The sequence below is a fragment of the Eurosta solidaginis genome, chromosome 1, assembly GCF_040869045.1.
Source record: "Eurosta solidaginis isolate ZX-2024a chromosome 1, ASM4086904v1, whole genome shotgun sequence".
In the NCBI taxonomy this organism is placed as follows: Eukaryota; Metazoa; Arthropoda; class Insecta; order Diptera; family Tephritidae; genus Eurosta; species Eurosta solidaginis.
In genome coordinates, this window is record NC_090319.1 from 51,676,935 (window position 1) to 51,699,526 (window position 22,592).

General features: G+C 36.3%; 1 protein-coding gene across 2 annotated transcripts in view; it reads left to right on the plus strand.

The window, feature by feature from the left end:
* The first annotated feature begins 1,175 nt into the window (after window positions 1-1,175).
* Nlg4 (Neuroligin 4) overlaps window positions 1,176-22,592 on the plus strand; it is a 735,191-nt gene continuing 713,774 nt past the window's right edge. For both annotated transcript variants that reach the window (XM_067789474.1, XM_067789484.1), the window contains exons 1-2: window positions 1,176-1,325; window positions 19,819-21,445. The gene's annotated coding sequence lies outside the window, so the exon portion shown is untranslated. The remainder of the gene's footprint in view (window positions 1,326-19,818; window positions 21,446-22,592) is intronic.

Genomic DNA, 22,592 nt, shown 5'->3' on the forward strand with positions numbered 1-22,592 from the left:
TGAATAAATTCTGCATAATACACACATATAAATATAAGCAACATAGCGTCCACAGTCACGCAAAAAATACGCTCTACTTTTCGCAAACTCAAAAATTCTTCACCAAATTTCACATATACGCACGCATACAACTCTATATATGTATGTGGCGTAAAGAGTATTCGTATAATGTCGGCTAATTTCGTTTACACCCCTTCCAGCTGTTATGCTTCATGTATTATGCGCACACAACAAATCGTCGAAGCAGCTGCTAATTCACAGCTTCAGTCGTTGGGAATCCTTTCGGGTATTTGCGTGTACGTGAAAAAAGTTCGCGTATACGCGGCGCGTTTCAACGGTATATATTTCGGAAACGTTTTTTGCGCTATTTCAGTGATACGGTACAAGTTTTAAGAGTGAAATGAAAAAGTGGAAATTGTTGGAAAATTTTACAAAAAAAAATATCTAAAGATCTATTTGAAGTGCAGTGAACTTAAAAAGTAAAGTTTAACACATCGAGCACAAACAGACTTGTATGTGTTAGTGCTACGATAAAAAAATTTATGTATATAAGTGTAAGTATATATATGCTGCGGCATATAACAACATAACACAGTTTTAATGTGGTAACATAAAAAATATTCTTTGAGACCCGCAAATACATATGTGCCATGAAGAGTAGCTCACAAGTGCAAGTAAAGCAGAAACAAAAATCTTTGCTATAAAAGTAAAACATAAAAGAAAATAACATACACAAGTGGCAACTTAAAATAAAATAACCCGGCTTTACTTTAGCTAACCAAGTGAAATTAGAGTTAATCCAGTGTTGTATGTCATCAAGCAACAGCGCCTGCCAGCGCAACGTTCTCAAAATCAAGCCAGTAAGTGACTACTGAAGCGATTTTAGCTGAGTTACGCGTAAAAAGTTTCAAGGGATTAAGACATAAAAATGTGAATGTGTGTATGTGTGTGTGTAGCAGCCACAAATGCTTAAAAATCGCTTGTGCGTCTGTGTGTGTCCGAATGAGCAATATGAAGGAAATATAATGTGAATAAGAATATTAGTAGCTAAGTGAAGCATGACGAGAACGAGGATGTCATTGCGACGTTATGTCTTCACGCCTTCTTGACATAGGCATACAACAACAAATATACAAACATACACACATGTGCTTACAGTCATATAACCCTCCAAAAATTGTGCGATTAATCTCTAAAGAGCTTGGTTTCCGGTTGATCCCTTTTGTCTACATTTGGACGCCTTTAGTCCATTTTGGGTACAGTTGGGATTAGTCGGTTTGAAATCTATGTAGCCCATTTAAAGAAATATAAAAAACGACAACGAAGTGAGTAAAATCAAAATGATTACACGTAATTGAATCTAATTATTTAAGAACAAGTAAGGTAGGCTAAGTTCGGGTGTAACCAAACATTACATACTCAGCTGCCAAATTACAGCATGCAAAACTTTTAAATTACCTTCTTTTAAAAGTGGGCGGTGCCACGCACACTGTCCAAAATTTTACTAATTTTATATTCTACGTCATAAGGTCAACCCACCTTCCAAGTTTCATCGCTTTATCCGTCTTTGGTAATTCATTATCGCACTTTTCTCTTTTTCGAAATTTTCAATATCGAAAAAGTGGGCTTGGTTATAGTCCGATTTCGTTCATTTTGAATAGCGATATGAATGCCCAGGAACTTACATAGCAAATTTCATTAAGATACCTCAATATTTACTCAAGTTATCGTGTTTACGGACAGACGGACGGACGGACGGACATGGCTAAATAAATTTGTTTTTTCGACCAGATCATTTTGATATATTGAAGTCTATATCTATCTCGATTACGTTATGCCGTTACGGGGTACCATTATGCGAGCAAAATTAATATACTACGTGAACTCTTGCGAGCTGAGTATAAAATTGCGAAGACCTATACCGAACCTAAATTACTAGGACCTAACGAAAACGCCGGAGTTATGGTTAAATTTTCGGAGAATATTTTTTATTCCTTTTTGAAAAGCGGGCCAACAACTTATATCAAATAAATTTAGTGGCTTGGCAAACCCTTCGAGTGTCTTTCTGCCATGAAAAATGCGACTGGGCCCTATTTGAGTCCTTAATGAAACGATAAAGGAATAGTCTTCGTATGTTCCCATATGGGTACAAAGGGGTCCTATCGATCCCTTTCGGGTATAAATGGGGCATGCTCAAACAAAAGGGAACAGTTCAACTCATACAAAGAGATCAAAACTGACATTGCTCGCATACTCCTTTGGAATAGTCCCGGATTCACCCTAGACTAATACCATTTTTTGCAGGGAATCTTCACAGCACATACTTACATATAATGCGCGCATATACATTTTGCCTGCAGCTTGTGTTTTGTTTATGTGTGTGTTTGTGTATATGTATGGAATAATAATTTGTGTCAGTAGCGCCTTAAAGTAGGCAATCCCTACTTGACATATTTATTCAGTTGCCTAAAGCAGTGTGGCAAAGTGAAAATATATACTAACATATATAAATTTTGTGATTTTGTTGCGCAGCTTCTGCTAATAATATTTGACAGTTCAGTATTTTTTATCTTATTTTAGTGTTCTTAAGCTAATGTAAGTTAAGTGCCGATGTTCACAACGTACGCAAAATAAATAAAGAGAATATAACTTGATCTGATATGTTTGTTCCGCTAAGGTACCATAAACAAAAAGATTCAAAAAACAAAATGTAAATGATCCGTTGTAATACCATGAAGGAGCCCTTGTTTCCCGTCTGCAAAACGTGGTTCACAAAGGTCTGAAGCCAAACAAGCGCGTTTGCCTAATGTAGCGCAAAATTGTGTTTGTATTTGCGGATTCTGGCTCCGATATGCACCCAAAGAAGTATACAAGTATGTGAAATGTGAAGGCATCGGTACTTGGTCTTCGATAGGGCGGCACAATAGCATAGATAATGCTCTACGCTTACTATCTCTTCCTCGCCCCTACATTTGCGGCAGAAGTGATTTTTTTGCAGGACAGTGACCTGTTCGAATACCCACTAAAGGGCAAATAGAGAGCCGATTCAGAAGTATGACCAATCGCAATCTCTGTTCGTACAGCTTGGGCCAGATTTTCCCGGACATGTTTGTTCCGTACCCCAACTCGATTTAGCTTGTTCCGTGACCATAATCGCAGCGCTTGCAAGTATTCAAAGGAGAGTTCATCCAGCTAGCAGAGGTGGTTGGTTTCACGCAGCACAGGCACATTCTACTGCTAACTTATTAATAGCGCAGTTTTCAAAGCTATTTATGTATCCTGTGACCCATATAATGCTCAGGATTCAATTACCATTTGGCTTGTTTCGAGCTCTCTTGCACGTAAACGCTACTAGTGATGTTGCATCACTACACTGCGGGGATTGTATGGAAATGAAAAGAGAGTTAGTCCTAGGCAGGTTAATTAAATAGGGAGCAGCTTCCCAGATAGGTATAAGTTCAACTTGAAAAAACTGCAGTTCTCTGATAAGGGTGAGCTCATGTATATATTGATATTCCTTGAGAACTTTCCACTATCAGCTCTGTTGTACAATTTAGAGCCGTCCCTGAAGACGGATCTGGATACTGTAACAGTTTAAATTCTTACCTATCCTGAATTAGCCCCGACACACAAAATGTATGTCCTGCTTGCAAAGTGTCCCTACATGACGCCAACCATCTCCTCAATTGTACTGTGGAACACCCCTCTCACTATGACCCACCCCTATTGAAATTGCAAGTTTTTTTGGACTCCCGTTAGAGGACATTGATAACAATTTGCGATCGGTCGCACCTATTGGAGGGGGCGAAGCACTGCTACAACAACAACAACAGCAGAGATTTCTTGGCGTCCCGGTGTCATGCAATTTGTCCACCCGGTCCTCGCTGCGATCTTTGTGGAAAATTTGGAGGGAAATCTGTTATATCACGTCTGCGAAAGAAGAAAACAATCTCAGTTTTTTCACTGCTAATGCTGAGTCCACATTCCGTAGACTTAGTTTTTGTTAAATGCAGTGCATTTTGCAAGAGTTCGCTAAGCACCGGAAGATGTTTGCCAGTAGCCGTCAGAGCTATGTTATCAGCATACGCAATGAGGTGAAAAAAAAACAAACGGAGTATATTCGAAGTGTGAAAGCATAGCCTTCTGCAGATTTATTCTTGTTGTTGTTGTAGCGATAAAGGAACTTTGTGGCCGCCATAGTCTCGGCTGCTAACGGGACAAGATTGGTTACGGTTGGGTGTAGTTAACAATTGGGTAAAAGTTATTAATTATGATGACAAAATAAATAATCGAAATAATATCGCCGCATTACCCCTTCAATCATTTGGATACTTTAGTCGCCTCTTAAGGCAGGTACTGCCGTACGTATGTTTTAAGGTTAACGACAGAGTGAATGTGAGCACGTCGTTTTAATATAAAGAAAGAAAGCTTTTTGTATTATTTCGTTTGGAAATTTAAAAAAAAAGATGATAAAAAGATTTTAAGGACTACCTTTATATAAATGGACCAAAAAATAGAAGGCAATTTAATACACACACAATCTTGTTGAATATCGACTAAAAAGCTTTAACGATAGCTCTTGTAAAAGAATTTTGGGATATAAACTATAAAGGTGGAGCGCAATCTTTCAATTAAAGCAAACCAAGTACTTGAGATTAACAAATTGATTATTTAAAATTTAAGCACGCGCTCTACCTTTATAATTTTAAATCCCACAATTCTTTTACAACAGCTATTGTTAAATTTTTTTAGTCAAAATTCAACAAAATTATGTCTGTATTAAAGGAAAAATTGCATTAAAATTTTTTATCTTCTTTTTATTTTCACTTTTTTAGTGCTGCCTACAAAAAGGAATTTGGAGTTTTGGGTTCTGACTCACGGCCCAAGTTTCAAGTCTTTAGCTCACCGGGAAGTAGTTACTTAAAAATCGATTGCAAGACTCCCCCCCTTTCAAAGGATTTGCAGTTATCTCGACTAGCGCGTCACCTAGCGGAACTTTGTTTTCTATAAATTGTATTGTCATCAAGCCTCGAACTGTGTGCCAAGTTTCAAGTTTCTAGGTCAACGGGAAGTTAGTTAAAATTGGATTGAAAGATTCCCAAATCAAAATTAATTTTCTTAATGTCTCGATCCATGCGCCACCTAGCGGAATTTTTTTGATCAAATATTCCATTGTCACCAGGTTCTGACTCACGGCCCAAGTTTCAGGTCTCTAGCTCACCGGCAAGTTACTCAAATATCGATCGCAAAATTCCCTGCGTTTTTTTCAGGGATTTTCGTTTATCTCGATTCGCCTGCCACCTGGCGCAATTTTGTTTTCCACGAATTGTAGTGCCATCGACTCGCATACTACGTGCTAAGTTTCAAATCTCTGGATCACGAGAAGTTAGTTAAAAGTCGATCACAAAATTTCCATTTTAAAATTAATTTTCTGTATATCTCGATCCGTGCGCCACCTAGCGGATTTTTTTTTTCACTTGGAGTGTAATATCTCCCAGATCTAAACTATGCTCTAAGTGTAAAGTATCTAGCTGAACGGGAAGTTACCGAAAAAGACTTTTCCGTGGTTCAAAAATTCGTATGGAAATGAGGGGCAACATGAAGGTGACTTAATATAAAGGTATAAAAGTTGTCAGAGTTCCAGAAAAGTTTCAAGTCAGTAAAATGTATGAGAATAAAAACTGTCCATCGATCGCCTAGCATAGCTTATAGCGAGCATTCTGTCGTCAGCCTTAGCACCTTAGTTCACTTTATTGTTGTCACAAACTTTTGATAACACAGTGGTACAAATTCACATTTTTTTGTCATAAATTAAACCAAAGCAGCTAGGAAGTTGAAAGTCGGCAACGCTAATGGCGATGATATATGTATGTAAAAAGATATCAAGTATTGGATCAACGGGACTACCAAAACTCAAAAAGGCCGTATTAACATTATTAGAACTAACACTACCATTTTTGCTGTGGTGTGTCTACGTGCAGTCACATTTCTGCCCAAAATATCTCTTGAATTTTAGTTTTAGGTTCTAATACCTTAGCCCTAACAATTAAGTCGCTGATTTTCTATTTTCTAATCCAATCCTATTAGATCTATTTAACAGAAACTCGAAAAATCGAAAACATGTTTCCATATTGCAGCCTTACAGGCTTTGCCTTGAAGGATTTTGACTTCAACTCAAAAGTAATTATAAAATGTTTCAGCTTTCTGATAGATTGTGGAAACTGGTTTATCCAAATTAGTCTATCAGTACGATCCACTAATCGCAATTGTATTAAGGTTGCAACGAACAAAGATTTATAAAGCAAATTGGGTTCCTGTCTTCGAAAAATCTTTTTTGATGTGCTTTGCTTAGTCGCACCGTCAAAACCATAGGTGTCAGTTAGTTGAACATCTTTTGTGTCGAGAAATTGGTTAAAAACCTTCTGTTGCATTATAGTTATAAGTTTCTTTCCACATCACTAAAGTCCTCAGATGGTGATTATATTTTCTTTAACTCAAGTGCCACATCATTACATTTTGACTTTCTAGCTGCCATGGCATTTGCATCAAAGCTGTGCGTCCTCTCTAAGTAGATTTCATAAAATCTTCCTCTCGGAACTACCGTAAAACGTATGCGAAGGAACCGACTTCTACTGCTTTCGCCAAATCGGTGAGCATTTTTGTTGCATTTTAATTACGTCAAGAAACAAATATGCATAATCATAAAGGTATTGCGAAAGTACAGCCGACTTAAAAAGCTTCGCAAAAAGCAAGGTTTGACATATATACTAAATAGTTATGAATTACAAGCACTCTTGTTTATGCTCTGTATTCCTAATCTTGCCTTTGTTAAAAAAATTTAAAAAAAATTGTATGTAAGTCAAAAATTTTCCATATAAAAACAATTTGAATAACATATGCCGACAAAATTAAAAAAAAGTCGAGACCCAAAATTGATCTTATACTTTTGGAAAGGTCTTAGGTTTAGCATATCGAATCATTTTCGTAATATTCTCACATAAAGGAACGAAATACACGACTTTTGGATGCATTCTTTTTGTCACGAAAACAAATTTTCATAAAAATTTTACATGCACCCTTTTAAAGCGCAACTATTTTGCTCCTAAACGCATTTTTTTTTCTCGGTATTTACTTGCGTTATATTCGTATGAACGTGCTTATGGCCTTCTTCCTTGATCTACGCGAATAAAAGCAATATGTGTAGCATACTTTCAGGCAAAGTTTCTTATATTGGATTTGGGGTTGCGTAGCAGTTCCAGCAGTTGCTCTAATTCCTTTAAACAAAAATTTAATGCTGTCTGTATAACCTAATTGTATTTGAATATGCATCGTTTGTTGAAATGGTTTGCATGCAGTTATTAAATAACTAATGTGCCTAAAAATAGACTTCAAATTTAATACGGTATTTTGCATAGAGAAAATATCGCTTGCCGTTTGCAGCTTCAAGGCCAGTTATCTCAACTCGCTAACTAACGCTTACAAAATAAAAACAAAATTTTCAATTAAAATAGTTGCACCTTTTAATTTTATATATTGTTTTGTAAAAACAGGAAGTTGCCGTGTAGGAAAAGCGTAGTGAATCTAGCAAAAAATTGTATTTTTAGCAATTTCGTGTAAAAAAATATCGCGAAAACCAAAATCAAAATAAATTCGAATACCGGATTCAGATTCAGCGTACTGAAGGCCTTTAGAACATTAATTGTAAATTATTTTATTTTTTTTTTTTTTTGATTTTTGACAGTGTTTTATGACCATAGTGCTAGGTACAAAATCAAAATGGTATTTCTAAATTGTCGTTTCATTTTACATGTTCTTACGTTATTCACAATAGCTGCGTTATTCATAGTAGCTCCGTTATCCAATTATATTTAAATTCCGTTATTTCTCGTAACAAAGTTAATTTTTGGCTTTTAAGTGGCTCCATGCCAGGCACAAAATCAATAATAATTTGGTTTTCTAATGGCACCACGTCAGGCACAAAATTAGTAATTTGTATTTCAAAACTATTTGTCACTTCATGTTGGAATGACAAAAGCTATCCTTAAGACAGGCCTAAGGATGCTCTACACATCCCAACCTCCCACGTTCACAAACAGGGGAGCGGCAAGCCATCCCTCCAGCCTGTTTTTTGTTTCCAGGTCAACCAAACCAAGTCTAAAAATATTTTTAGTTTAGCTATGAATAGCTAACGCTTCCCAGTTGAAGCCCAAAATTACTGTGATTTGTCGGCCTTTGTAATTAATTTGGGCTTGAGTGATTTAATGTTTATCATACGCCGTGTATGCCGAATGAAAAATATTGTAACAAATTTAGTGCAATTCCATTTATTTGCAACCTTCTGCTAACGTTTGAATAACCTAACTGTTTAATAATCAACACCAATATTCAATAATGCAAAATGATGTTTATTAGACTACTTTCACAATAACACTTCTATTTCTCGACAGATAGCGTGCCTAAATCAAACTGATTCTGATTCTCAGCTTTACTTCCTTTTATATTCTGTGATTTCCTCGTTCGCACACTTTTAGGCGTTTCTATTTCTAGAATTTACTACTCGTTTACCAGCTATAAATTTCTCCGCTATACTACAGATGCACGATTATTATGGATTCTCGCATAGCCCATGCGCGTCTATATGTGAGTGATACTTCCACAGATGATTGTCTACTTTTGGGAGTATCTCAGATATAGATATATGCATGTGTTTGTGTGTTTCTCCCTGCTACTCCTTGACTAGGAAGATTCCCGAATAAGGGATGTTAATTCCGAAATAAAAAGAAGAACAAAAATTTGGTAGAGTTTCATGTGCATGGACGTTTTATAAAAGTTGTGTTTTTTTTTTTTACATGCATATACATATGCACTTAAACATTATATGGACCGCTTAGCGTTAGCGAGTAACTTCAGTTTTCAGGCTAGATTGATTCCTTTAAAAAAATGTGCAAGGTTTATTACGCAGGATCACACTTGCCGGTTTAGTACTGATCCAATTCAATATCTTATTCCTGTTTGTAAACAGGGACAGATTCGCTGCATCGGCAGTAATCCTGACATCAGATACTTCGATATGTATATTCTGAAGCACTCAGTTCGTCAAAAATTTAACTATTGAAAGAAATTTTATGAAAAGTGCTATACTTACGGCCAGCGTGAGCCGTAAGTTTGACTGGTTACTCGTTTGCTTGCCACAGTTCAATATCCCCAACAGAGGATATAATACCACGCCCTGCGGCGGGGCTGTTTTTAATGTGCTACCAATGGAGTGTAACCTACATTTACAGATTTTCAAAATAAGGCTGAGGCAAGATGCAATAAAATCAGACAGGTGAAGTCAATATTAAAAAATGAAGACGCATTTGGCAACACTCACCCTGATAACTTAAATTTTTGCTTTTTGGTTTTTTCTGCAACATAAAAAAAAAAAAATAATAAAAAGCTCTACATTTATGCTTTTCTGAAATAACGTACAGAAAAACATCGCATGCGGTGCGTGTTTTCTTTAATGCGAGTGTGTTTTTTTTCCTTTTTGTATATGAAATAATCAGAGAGGATATGAACAAGTTTTAGTCCACGCAACTGTATATCTGGAACTTCAGGGTATCACATTGTTCACAACTAATGAATATAGAAACAGAATGTTGACGTCAATATCAAGAAGTTGCGAATGAATTTCTGGAAGGTATGTAATACGATCCCAAGATCAAGCATCTATCTACATAAACCAATCCCTAAAGATCCAGGCAATATACATTTTTATAGCTTAAGAGCTTCCGCAACCCAATTGTCAACCTCAGCTACGGGTGAGGAATCCCGTTAAAAGTATGAATATATTATACGCATATTTAGCAAGCGAGCGTCTGGTGACCTAAAGGATTGCCTAGAAGGTTTAGTGTGATCACATTAATCAATGCGGAGATGGTCGGGCTAGTACCTTAACCATGCTTCGTTTAAAGAATATAACGGATTTATATCCGGCAAAGAACCATCATTCATCATTAATACAACATTAACAACAACAGGTCAGCTCATTGAGCAGAAGGAGGTTTATGATATAAAAATATATATTGGCAAAGCTTATATATTTACTTAATGGTAAACAATAAGTCTGTGGCTTTTTCAGACGTTCGTTTATACAGTTCTGGTCAACCCTTTTGAAAAACACGAAATAATCCCAGTCGGTCATTATTCTGATTATCTCTTCCAACCCCTCTATCTCACCCAATTATTTCTCCCTTATTTCTTCTTCCTTCTGCGTTTTCCGACTTTTATTTAGTCAACTCTCTTAATCCAGTATCAATTGGGCTGATATCTAACAAAAAGTAGATCTCTATACAAAGTAATCTTCTTACTAAAAAGTGCTTAGCTTCATAATCAGTATTTTGGGGGACGAGCGAGTTAACCCGCTTTCGTATTTCGATTCATTGTAGTTAAGTTGATAGGTTGCAACAATACCGCGACCACCAGATTGTTGCAAATCTCCAGAGGGAAGGCACAGGAGTATGGTTTAAAGAGATGGCTAAATGGAAGATCTTTACCATAACAAAGTCCTATTAATGTGGCACATGTGTGATAAAGTCGGAATACGTATTGCTGTGGAAACAGATAAGGGATTGAAAAGAGGACGGTCAACACAGCATCAACCAAGTCCAGAAGCAATCGAATGATTGTTCCTTAGCAGCCTAATTGCTAATATTATGGCACAGACTTTTTGCTCATATTATCCTAGAACAGTCTAGCTGCTTCTTTAATATAATTCGGGAAGTCGGTAAGACTGAATAAACGCTACGAGTAAATCCAAGCTCAGAAGCTTCGAGTAAAGCCCAGGCATCTGTTTAGACTGTAAAATTCCGAACACTGCCTAAGCACTTATCTTAAACCTCCTTTCAAGCATCTCATATGTTTTGTACCCGAAAGTCAAAACCGGCCTAATGTAGTCAGTATTAGATGTTAGGCCGGTTTTGACATCACCGAACCAGTTTGTCTCCAAACCACATTTGACAAGAGATGCCGGCAAACCATTATAATAAACGTTAACTGTAGTCTTATATAGGGCCGTCTCTATTTCTCCGCACATCGCTGCATGTATGCACTAACAAATGAAATAATAAAAAAAAATTCTTCCAATTTTTTCTACTAATCCTCAATCTTTTGCCTTTTTATAAGTCTATCTCTCACTTTTACTCTTACTAATATCTTTACGTTAATCTTACTCTCTATCTTTACCTCATTTCCTACTTTTCTTAGGAATTTTTTTTATGAATTTCTCTGAAGGAATTTCTGTCACATCTGCAGCGGCAAGGCTCCAGAGCAGAAAGAGATTAACCTAGCAATCAAGTTCGCAGACGGTACCTATACCGGAACGGTGGAGGAGCGAGCAAAGGCCCTGCTGCAATAGTATTTTCCTGATGCCTCTCCGCAAGTACAGGAACCTGTATTCCCCAGAGTGAGACCAACCTCATCAGACTGGCAATTAGCCAATTCTCCCTTCCACGCCAGGATCATGAGAGATAACCTGGCACTGGGATACATACCCATGGTGTCGAGAAGGGCAAAAGTGGTTTCATACTAAAACCAGGTAATAAGGACTACTCTTAAGCAAAGTCCTTCAGACAAATAAGTCTACCCTCCTTTGTCTTGAAGGCAATGAAAAAGATAATAGACAACGAAATGAGGTCAAACTACTTCAAGAGCTGGCCCCTACATCATAGCCAGGACGCCTACAGAGCAGGTAGGTCCACGAGCACAGCTCTGTACCAATTATCATCTTAAATAAGGAGGGCGTTCGAAGAATAGAAAACAGTGCTATGCGCTGTACTTGACATTGAGGGTGCCTTTGACAACAAATCTAATGAAAGCATAAATATAGCACTACAGAGAATAGGAATTCAGATGCCTATCCAGAGATGGGTTGACAATGTACTGCGTACAAGAATCGTTGAAGCCCATGTAGGCAACAGCGCCGTTAAGGTGAATACCAAGAAGGGTTGCCCCCAAGGAGGTGTCCTGTCACCACTTCTGTGAAGCCTAGTAATGGATGAACTCCTGCAAAAGCTATCGAACAGTGGCATAAGACGCCAAGGATATGCTGACGACCTAAATTATGACGATGTAAGGGGTAAATTCGAGAGTACGCTCTGTGACATTATACAGAGAGCAGTGAACATCACCAGGGGATGGTGCGCCAGTGTGAGACTTAATATCAACCCATCTAAGACGACCATCATCCTCTTCACCAGAAGAAGGGTCCTATCAGCCCCAGGAGCAATAACAATTGGTGGCTTAACAGTTAAGCTTACTTTTACTCTCTCTCGGTCTCTTATCCTTCTTCATTTTCCTCCAACTTCCTGTACTTTGCCTTCTACATCGTCATTGTTTTCTTTCTCTTTTTTTATATTTCACAATCTTTATCCAATGTGGAGATATATCGATGTTGCGTTTTTCGGCACATTGTTTAGTTAAGTAGCAAACAAATTGCAAAAATAGTTCCAAACATTTTCAGTCGCTGCTACTTTAATAATCATGACCGAATTATGGAGGCCCTCAAATTTTTTTGTTGCACTGCTGGCTTAACCTGTCCATTCTTTCCATATAACTTAAATTGTGCAATAATAAAACTCCTTAATCCATTTGGAATAATAAAACCAATGCTAAAAAAGCTTTTAGGCTTTTCATTGCTTAAGCAGTTTTTGTTGTTATTTTAAGCTTGATTTTTATGCGTCAAAGCTTTTTATTTTATGATAATCTTGTCATCATGCCATGCAAACAGATCATCAAAAAAAGACACACCGCACAACCCGCACATTTACTATGCAATTAGAAGGTCCTATTCAACATTTTATTGTTGTTGCTCTAAAAGCGTTCCACAACAACTTTCTCTAAGTCCCATGCACGTACGTAAATTTAAAATCGCTTTGTGCAAAAGCGAGCATTGGTTGCGGTTGTGCATAAATTAAAAGCACGCCTTTAGAAGCTCCACACACACACACACACACACACACACACACACACACACACACACACACAAACACACACACACACACACACAAACACACAGAGCCACACACACACACAAACAGATATGCATTTAAAAGCAAAATGCAGCAACAACAAGAACAAAAAAATAAAATAAGTCAGCTTAGTCGACTTTAGAACTTCACGCAACCGCCGATATACAATTTGCTTTCACTACTCTTCACTATTTCACTTTAGTGCTATGGAAATCTGTACTCCATTTAAAGTGCATTGGCATTGGGTAGTCGGTTTTTTTTTTTTGTTTTTGTGTTTAATATTTGTTTGTCTTCGCCTTTGCAGCGAATAAATGAAATGTTAAAACATAAAACACGAATGCATTCGCATGTACTCTTTTATGAAGTTAAATAGCTTTATGGTGAAAAAAACAACAACAACAAATGCCGGTTATAGTTTTTGCAGCCATCGCGTGTAACGCGCTCACACAATAAATGTAAATTTGAATACGAATTTTAAAAAATTTAAAATAAAATTTCTACACTGTGGAAATAAAACAGCAAACCGAGTATTATATTTTTAGCTGTGGGTCCTTTCTAACAAAGGCACTTTGAGAAAGTTTAAACAGAAATTTTCTCAACTCTGCCCAAAAAATTAAAAATGTACACTCTTTATAAGAATGAGTTCCACTTTTTCTTAGTCGTTGCGTCACTAGTTCACAGATTAGCCAATTTCGCTAATTTTATTTTTATTTTTTTGTTTGGTCTGCAGTGGTCAGAAGAGCGTGTTAAGAAGGACAGGTATTTCGTATCAACGTCTATGTTTCGATCCAGATTTAGGACTTCCCTAATAAAAGCCTATATTTTGAGAGCTTAAAATTTACCTTCGAAAGTTTTTTAATATTATCACCTCTCTACTAAGTCGCCTTCATGTTTGTGCTATCATTTCCATACGAATTTTTGACCCACGGAAAAGTCTTTTTCGGTAACTTCCCGCTGAGCTAGACACTTGATCTTCAGGTCTGAGAGACTTGAATCCTAGCACATAGTTTGCGAGTCGATGGCACTACGATTCGTGGAAAACAAAATGCCGCCAGGGGGCAGACGATTCGAAATAAACGAAAATCCCTGAAAATTTATCAAAAAAAAATCCGCTAGGTGGGATCGAGATATCAGGAAAATTAATTTTAATTTGGGAATATTTCAATCCATTTTTAACTAACTTCCCGGTTACCTAGAGAATTGTAACTTAGCATATAGTTCGAGACCCGGTGGTAGTACAATTTATAGAAAACAAAATTCCGCTCGGTGGAGCGCTAAGTGAGATAATTATAAATTCTTGAAAAACGAGGGGAATCTTGCAATTGATTTTTGAATACGTTCCTGGTGAGCTGGAGATATTAAACTTGAGCCGTAATTCAGAACTCGGTGACAATGCAATATTTTATCCAAAAAAATCCGGTAGGTGGCGCATGGATCGAGATATTAGGAAAATTTTTTTTAATTTGGGAATATTTCAATCCATTTTTAACTAACTTCCCGGTTACCTAGAGACTTGTTACTTAGCACATAGTTCGAGACCCGGTGACAATACAATTTATAGAAAACAAAGTTCCGCTAGCTGGCCTGCTAATTGCGGTAACTACAAATCCCTGAAAAACGAGGGGAATCTTGCGATCGATTTTCGAGTAACTTCCCGATGAGCTAGAGACATGAAACTTGGGCCGTCAGTCAGAACTCGGTGAAAATACAATATTTTATAAAAAAATCCGCTAGGTGGCGCATGGATCGAGATACTGAGAAAACTAGTTTAAATTGGGAATGTTGCAATCGATTTTTAACTAACTTCCTCGATATCTAGAGACTTGAAACCTGAAATATAGTTTAAAACTCGGTGAAATTGCAATTTCTGATCAAAAACTTTGAGCTACGTAACGCATAAGTCGAACTATTTAGAAGATTAGGGCATACCTTCATGGCTAGCCTACTGAGTGTTGCAGGCATTGTAGGATTCCACCTCGTTGAAAGCCCAACTCAATGCACGTCCTTTCATACTTTTAGGCATACCCGACTTTCACCACGATTATTTTAGACTTTCAGGTGTATGCGAATTTCACCACGATTTTCAGCTGTGCAAATTTTGTAGCTGACAAACAAGGTGGAATTCTCTTGTTTTCGCCAGTGTTGTCAGCGAAAATTCCACTAATTCTACTAAATCTTGCTATTTTGAGCAAATAAAGAAAGATAAAAACTTTCACTTAGGAATTACTTAAATTACTAATCAAAGTTGCAATTGTCTTTTTGTAGACAGTACTAAAAAATTTAAAATAAAAGGATGATAAAAAAATTTTAAAGACTACCTTTATATAAATGGACCAAAAAATAGAAGGCAATTTTTCCTTTATTGCAGACATAGTCCTGTTGAATTTTGACTAAAAAACTTCAACAATACCTCTTGTAAAAGAATTTTGGGATTTTAAATTATGAAGGTAGAGCGCGTGTTTAAATTTTAAATAATCAATTAGTTAATCCCAAGTACATGGTTTGCATTAAATTGAAAGATTGCGCTCCACCTTAAGAGTTTTAAATCCCAAAATTCTTTTACAAGAGCTATTGCTAAAGTTTTTCAGTAAAAATTCAACAAGGCTGTGTCTGCATTAAAGGAAAAATTGCCTCCTATTTTTTGGTCCATTTATATAAAGGTACACCTTAAAATTTTTTATCATCTTTTTATTTAACAAGAGAACGGAAGCAAATATGACTTAGGACGTATGCCCAGATCAGTCAGAAACACCGTCATATAACCAGAGAAGGATATTAATAGACTTCCTCGCAACCTGAAGCCAGGTCAACTGTAGTATAATTTCCGATAATTAGTGAGCAAGTAAGTTTTTGGCTACGACGATTTCTGTTGAACTTTGTCAAATCCTAATGTCGCGATCCACCGCGAGAAACGTCGTTTAAACATCCGTCATATAATGAAATAAGAGTCTAAATTAACAGCTTCAGAGAAAAACAAATACGAATAACCGAGCAAAATTGCATAACCCTTTGTTCTAACACAACGTGCTATAAAAAGTATGCACAATTATGCAATTATGCAATTATTGCATATTTACAGGCGCTTAAAAGCTAATCTTAGAAAAAATTTATTATATACAAATACTTACAAGCATATATAGGGGTAATAAAATTTCGTAAAATTTGCACAAACGAGGCCATAAAGTAATGAAAAAGCACAAAATTTTTACTTTTGATTATAAGATAATTTGCATAATTTCACGCAATTTCGTCAAAGCTAAGTTAAATATAACTCCAACTCAAAGAATTTGTATACTTTCACACAAAATAATATGAGTAGCCAGAAAATTCACAAAATATATATGTTGCATAATTTTATGCGCTGTTGAAAAAAAAAACAAAAAAAAATACGAAGAAAAAATTGCGCATTAAATCTGACAGAGCGTTGAAAAGTTTTACTCATACATTTTAGCACGGTTATACGCAAAATGCCATACAAATAAATTTCGATTTGTGTTAAAGCGAGCGTAGTCGGACTGTTATGGTTCAGTTTACTTGACCTACATAAATCCATGTTGAGCTACTTACGCGTACCCACACAAGTAAAAGGAAACTAGTTATTATTTGTGGAACGCGCATTTAAACACATATCCATGCATGAACATATAGTTATGTAATTAAAAGAGCAAAAATGTATGTAATGAGTGTAAAAATTTACGCACGAATTACAAATTACTTACGAGTGTAACTGCGAAATTATGCAAGCTTAGATTGAACTGGCCGGTACGCACAAAGACTAAGTGTATGTGTGCATAGTTCGATCAGAAATTTGTTTAACGACCAAACTAAAAACATCATCTAAAGCGAGGTCTTATGTTATAAAATAACTCCATTTTCTTGGCAAATACTAGAAGCTATTTCTGGACCTATGCCACTTGTTTCTTCTAGATCTCATAGCTGTATCACTCTTTATAGCTGGAGTCTTAGCCTTGCAAGCGCAGGGCATGAGTCCGAAACGTGCTCTATCGTTTCCTCTTCCATCTCGCTTTTCCTACATGTGATATTTCTGAAAAATCCCTATTAAAAAGCATGTTTCGCAAGAAGGTAGTATCCTGTCTTGAGCCCATAGTCTTTTATTTTTAATGCTAACAGTAACTTTGTTATTCTAAGATTGTAAGACTTACTCAAGATATTCGGCGTTTTACAGCCAGGTGCTTGGGCCCTGCTTGGTCGATCACGTTCAATTTTTGCCTTCTTTTGATTCCACCTGATTGGGACGTCTATGCAACAAGATTCGAGGCATCCACCCTTTTAGTAACTTCATCCTCTTTTTCGCTCCTATCTATTCTAATATGTCCTGCCCCCAATAAAGGTGTATGTGTCCCCTAACCCGTCTATTTCCAGAGATTGCTAACACTTTATCACGTCTTAAGGTGTTGTGTTGTGTGAAATTTTTCTGTCAATATAAAATTTGACGAGGATGCAGCTTACACATTTTTCTTTTCGTGTTTATACTGCTCCAGCCATATCAAATCAACCAGCACAGCATTCTTTTACTTATATAAAGTACCACTGATGCTTGCTTCACTGTCTGCTCCACGTTGAGCATCCACGACTACTTGCTGTTTAGAATGGTTCCAAGATATCTTTTGCAATGTTTTTGCTCCAGGTTCGCTTCAGTATGTATAAACCTAAGCGCACGATTCTTCATAGTGCCAATTGTGGGTAGGCACTGTTCACCTATGAAAACTGCAATGTCATCTACGTATGCAGTAAGTTTGATGGATTCGTCCTCAAACTGCCTAAGCAGTTGGTTGATAACCAGCGTTCACAGCAAATGTGATAATACAACGGCATTCGGCATGCTCCTGATTCACCGATTCTATTCCACGTGGTTCCGGGTTTTGAGAGACACCGTTGAAAACCGGCAATGCCTAGGAAGACTTCCCCTAAGACACATACCTTAAATTTCAGTGCTTTCTCTATGCCGTCTTGCCTTCGGTAAAGGCAACTTATGTTGTGGAGAGCATTTTTTTACCCATGTTGGAATTTGTGTGCACACCTGTCAGCCTCTCAAAAATTTTGAGCAGAAATGATGTTAGCTTTATGGGTCTGTTGTCTTTGTGATATATTAGTTTTTGGTAAGAAAGAGATACGAGTGGTAATATTGTTGCAAGCCATTTTGAATAAGGTCTGCTCAAGATTTGTAGCATTGTAGGGCTTATACCATCTGGACGCAGCATTTTAAACTTAGAAAAAGCTTCACCGGCCAATCGATCTTGGTAATTGATACCCATCCCTGCGTTACCCGCTCCATGAGCGAATTGTAAGTGCTGTCTACTGGCTCGTCTGCACCAATTCCCGTGGGAAATATGCGTCGAAAAGCGCTGCAAGGGACTCTTGACTACTATCTGACCATTCCCCGTTTTCTTTCCTTATTAACTAGTTCTGGACTATATTTACCGTAGCTTGGGTTTTGCTCAACCGCACTGTTGTCTAGAGTACTTGATGCAAATTTTTCAAAGAAGCTCTCTTCACTCTGTAGATGTCGCTCTTATAGATCCCCAAAAGATCCCTATACTCGTTGCTTCAGGCATCACTTTCCAGTATGAACATTTCTTTAATTATAAAATTTAGCTGTTTGCTCCATATTCCCAACAAATCTTTTTTGAAATTATATGAAAAGTAATTATATGTTTGCATCAAAATTTATGACGAATCTAATCTTAATATATAAAAAACACGTGTCACAACATTTTTGGGCGCGATGTACTCCTAAACTACTGCACCGATTTTGAATTTGTTTTGCACCCCATGTCTAGTTTAATCTAACTTGAGAGATATGATAGGTTATATCTCAGTTTATAGTCGCAATATTATTTTATTGCAATTTTTTTTATTTGTTTATACGTAATAACAAAATGTTACGTAGACGCAGTGGCACTCATATTTTGAGGTGGTGCGGATATACTTCCGTGTAATTGCTTGGTGTTTAATTAAACAACCTGCTTATCAATAAAAAATATTATGGCGAATGATATCAAGTATAGCACATCATCAAGCCCGCAGAGAGGGTGGGGGTTTCTGAGGGAGCCCGCAATTTAGGGGTACTATGATTTTTTTTTAATTCAGGAGAGTCTTTAGTTGTGTAGAGGGTAATTTTCATACCTCTGGGTGACTAGGATCTCGATATCAAATGAAAGCTGTTGATGAGTGCTTTAGTACAGAGTAATATATTATCCAGAGACGGACTGGGACTGGGATTAGGACTAGGACTGGGACTGAGACTCGGAGTGGGACTAGGACTGCGACTGCGACTGGAACAAAATACATACCACCCTCTGGGACAGGCAATAAGGGATGCAGAAGAATGAGAAGAAATTGAGAGAAGAGAAAAGAGAGGAGGAGAATTAGTTTGAGAAAGAGATAGAATGAGACGAAGATGGAGCTAGATGAAGCGAAAAAACGGAGGGAGGAGTGAATAAAAGGATTAGGAAAAAGTGAAGAGTGGGGGAGGGCAGAGTGAGATGGAAAAAGCTTGTTAAAATGTATGCAGATAGGCCAAATTTAAGGCTGGACAACGTCTGCAGGGTCTTCTAGTCATACGAATATAATCATCAACGCACTCAGCCTGAAGTTATGCAACAAAAATTTATATTACAGACATATATTTTATTTTAGTGTTAACGTCTCAGTTGAGCTACTAATTTTACCTAATGAATACAAATCACATACATAAAGCAAATTCTAAAATTATTGTAGCAAATCAACATGTCAAAACAATTTGAACACAATTACTAAACAAATATTTCTTAATTTGCATTTTCAGATTGATAATCAGCGCTAAATTGTCACAGCATACAGAAAATCAGAAGAAAAATAAAAAATGTGTGCATGAGTGTATGAGAAAACAAATATTTTTCAAGTGATCATGACTAATAAATGATTAGCAATTCAATATATTTAATGTGTCACTCAAAAATGTGACAGTAAACAAAAAACATAATTTAAATTGAACTGTATATTTGGTAGTGCACAATGAGCGAATGTACCGTGCGGCATATAAAATAATAATACCATACTTCAAAAATCAAAATATTAGGCTGATGAAGCCATAAATTCTTTAAATAAAGCGCAAATACTGTGTGTTGCATTCAAAAGGAAATATCACATTTCAATGCTAAACATTAAATAAAAGATAAGAAATAATGAAGTATGCTTTTAGGCGCAAAAAAAATTGCTTTTAAGCCTAAAATTGTCCTCAACCTTTGTGTGTTTTATTTGAAACCAAATACGGCGTCATTAAGATAAATAGTAAAAAAATTTAAGAAAACAAAAGTCTACTTTTAGGCGCAGAAAAATGTTTTAGGGTGAATGAACTGCAAATAAATGCGCGCTTGACATGCGCAAAATAAAAATAAAACAAGAAAAGTCAACAAATAGCAAGAAATTACAGTTATTACAAAAAAAGTACATACAATTAGTACAATCAATTCAAAATAAGCGTACCATAAGCAAAATGAAGTGGAAATTCAATGCGCACGAATGATTTAATTTCAAAGACATCAATCAAATTAAGAAGAAATAGAAAATATAAAAATACATGATATAAAAAAAATCAAAGTGACTGTTGTGAGATGTTGTGATTCGTTGAAGCGGGTGCTAAGGGTGAGAGTTACTATTAGCAACATGAATGTGGATAAGCTTTATTGGACGCAGTTCAATAACAAAAATTTCAAACTAACTAAGCGTTAACACAGATTAACAAAAAAAAAAAACAACAAGAAAACAGGAAATCAGTTTGGTTGAACTGGCTGGTCAGCGAGGACCTCACATAGCCTCAATGAGTCCATAGTATTAAAAAAAAAACAAAACAAACAAAAAATTGTTGTGAAAAATTAAATAAAAAGGCTGGAAATTTTGGCAACTTTCAAGCAAACCCTTAGCTGAATAAAAGAAAAAAAAAAGAAGTGGAAAGCAATACCACAATCAATGCGTCGTATTTGAGCTTTAAATTTAAATTCCTTTGATATCAAAGAGTAAAGCTAAAATATTTAATTGAAGAATTGATTGTGCAAAATCGAACTACATAAATAGCTGAGATACAATTCTTGTTTCTATGTTTGTATGTACATTTCGTGCATTTCAAAAAGAAATTTAATTTGTCAGCGCGCTTTTGAAAAATCAGTAAAATCAATAAAACAAAAACAAAAAACCAAGTAAATAAAAAAGCTTGTTATAAAGCAGTCTATGTGTAAGCCAAATTCATAGAATAAATCTTTGTGAAAAAAAATATATGTATATAGACACACATATAAAAATAAAAACTCACAGTACAGCTACAACCTGCAAACAAAAATAAATAGAAATGAAAAGAAAAACAAAAGAAAACATAGTGCTATGTGTCGTAAATTGCGACTGAAGTGGCTGTAGAATAAACAAAAGAACGTTTAAAGGTAAGTGAAATAGACTGACTTTATACAATAAATACATATGTATGTATATAAGAATATATATAGGAGTATTAAGAAACGAAACACAAATACGCAAACATGAGAAAAAGTAATTAAAAGCCGGAATATAAGATTAAGCCTGGCTTAAGGGTGGAAGGGACTCGCAGTGATATATACTGAAAGAAAAAGACTGGTAAAATCAACCGAAATACGGGTCAATTCAACCGAAATTTCTGTCAGTTTTTATCCATTGCAACAAGAAGTTGAATCAACTGCGTACAAATCGTTGATTCGTAATTGACCGTTTTAGTAGTCAAATGAACAAAAAAATTTGTAAATAAATGTAAGGCGCGATAACATCCGAAGAGATTTTAGGAAGATTTTCTCTTCCAATTTGCGTCGTGCTCCTCTTGATTTTCCCTACAAATTGGCCGGACGGGACCTACATGTTTTATGCCGACTCCGAACGGCATCTGCAATGCAGATGAGTTTTCACTGAGAGCTTTTCATGGCACAAGTACACTCGGAGCGCTTGCCAAACATTGCCGAGGGGCGACCCCGCTTAGAAAAATTTTCTTCTAATTGAAAAACATTATTTCTAAAATTTTGATGTTGTTTTGCTCGGGGTGCGAAGCCAAGGCATACGGTGTTGCAGGCGGAGCACGCTACGATCACACCACGGTGGCACTTACTAACCGAACGTCAATTGGGCTGCATCAAATATGCTGGCACACATTAAACATTATACACTTTATTATTTCATTTTACTAAACGCACTTTCACCAAATTTTATATTTTATAATTTATTTAATTTATAGTTTTGAACTTCGCTTTGCAAATAGAAATGAAAATAGTAGTCACAAAACTGTTTCTCAATTCTTTCAGTTGCAGCTCAGCTCATTCTCAATTTCTTCTCTCGCATGTAGTTGCCACACTTGATTTTTCCGAACAAAACTTTTAGTATAAATGTTTGATATAGTATTTTAAATAGAAAACTTGTAAGTTATAGAAAAGTAAAGAATCAAATCGCGGGAAGGTAGTTCACCACTGGAGTAACTTTACATGTAATTCGGCAAGTTTAATTTTCGTAACACTTTAAGTTGAAGCAATTCCAAAACAACTCAAACTTTTATGTTGTCGGAAACATCAA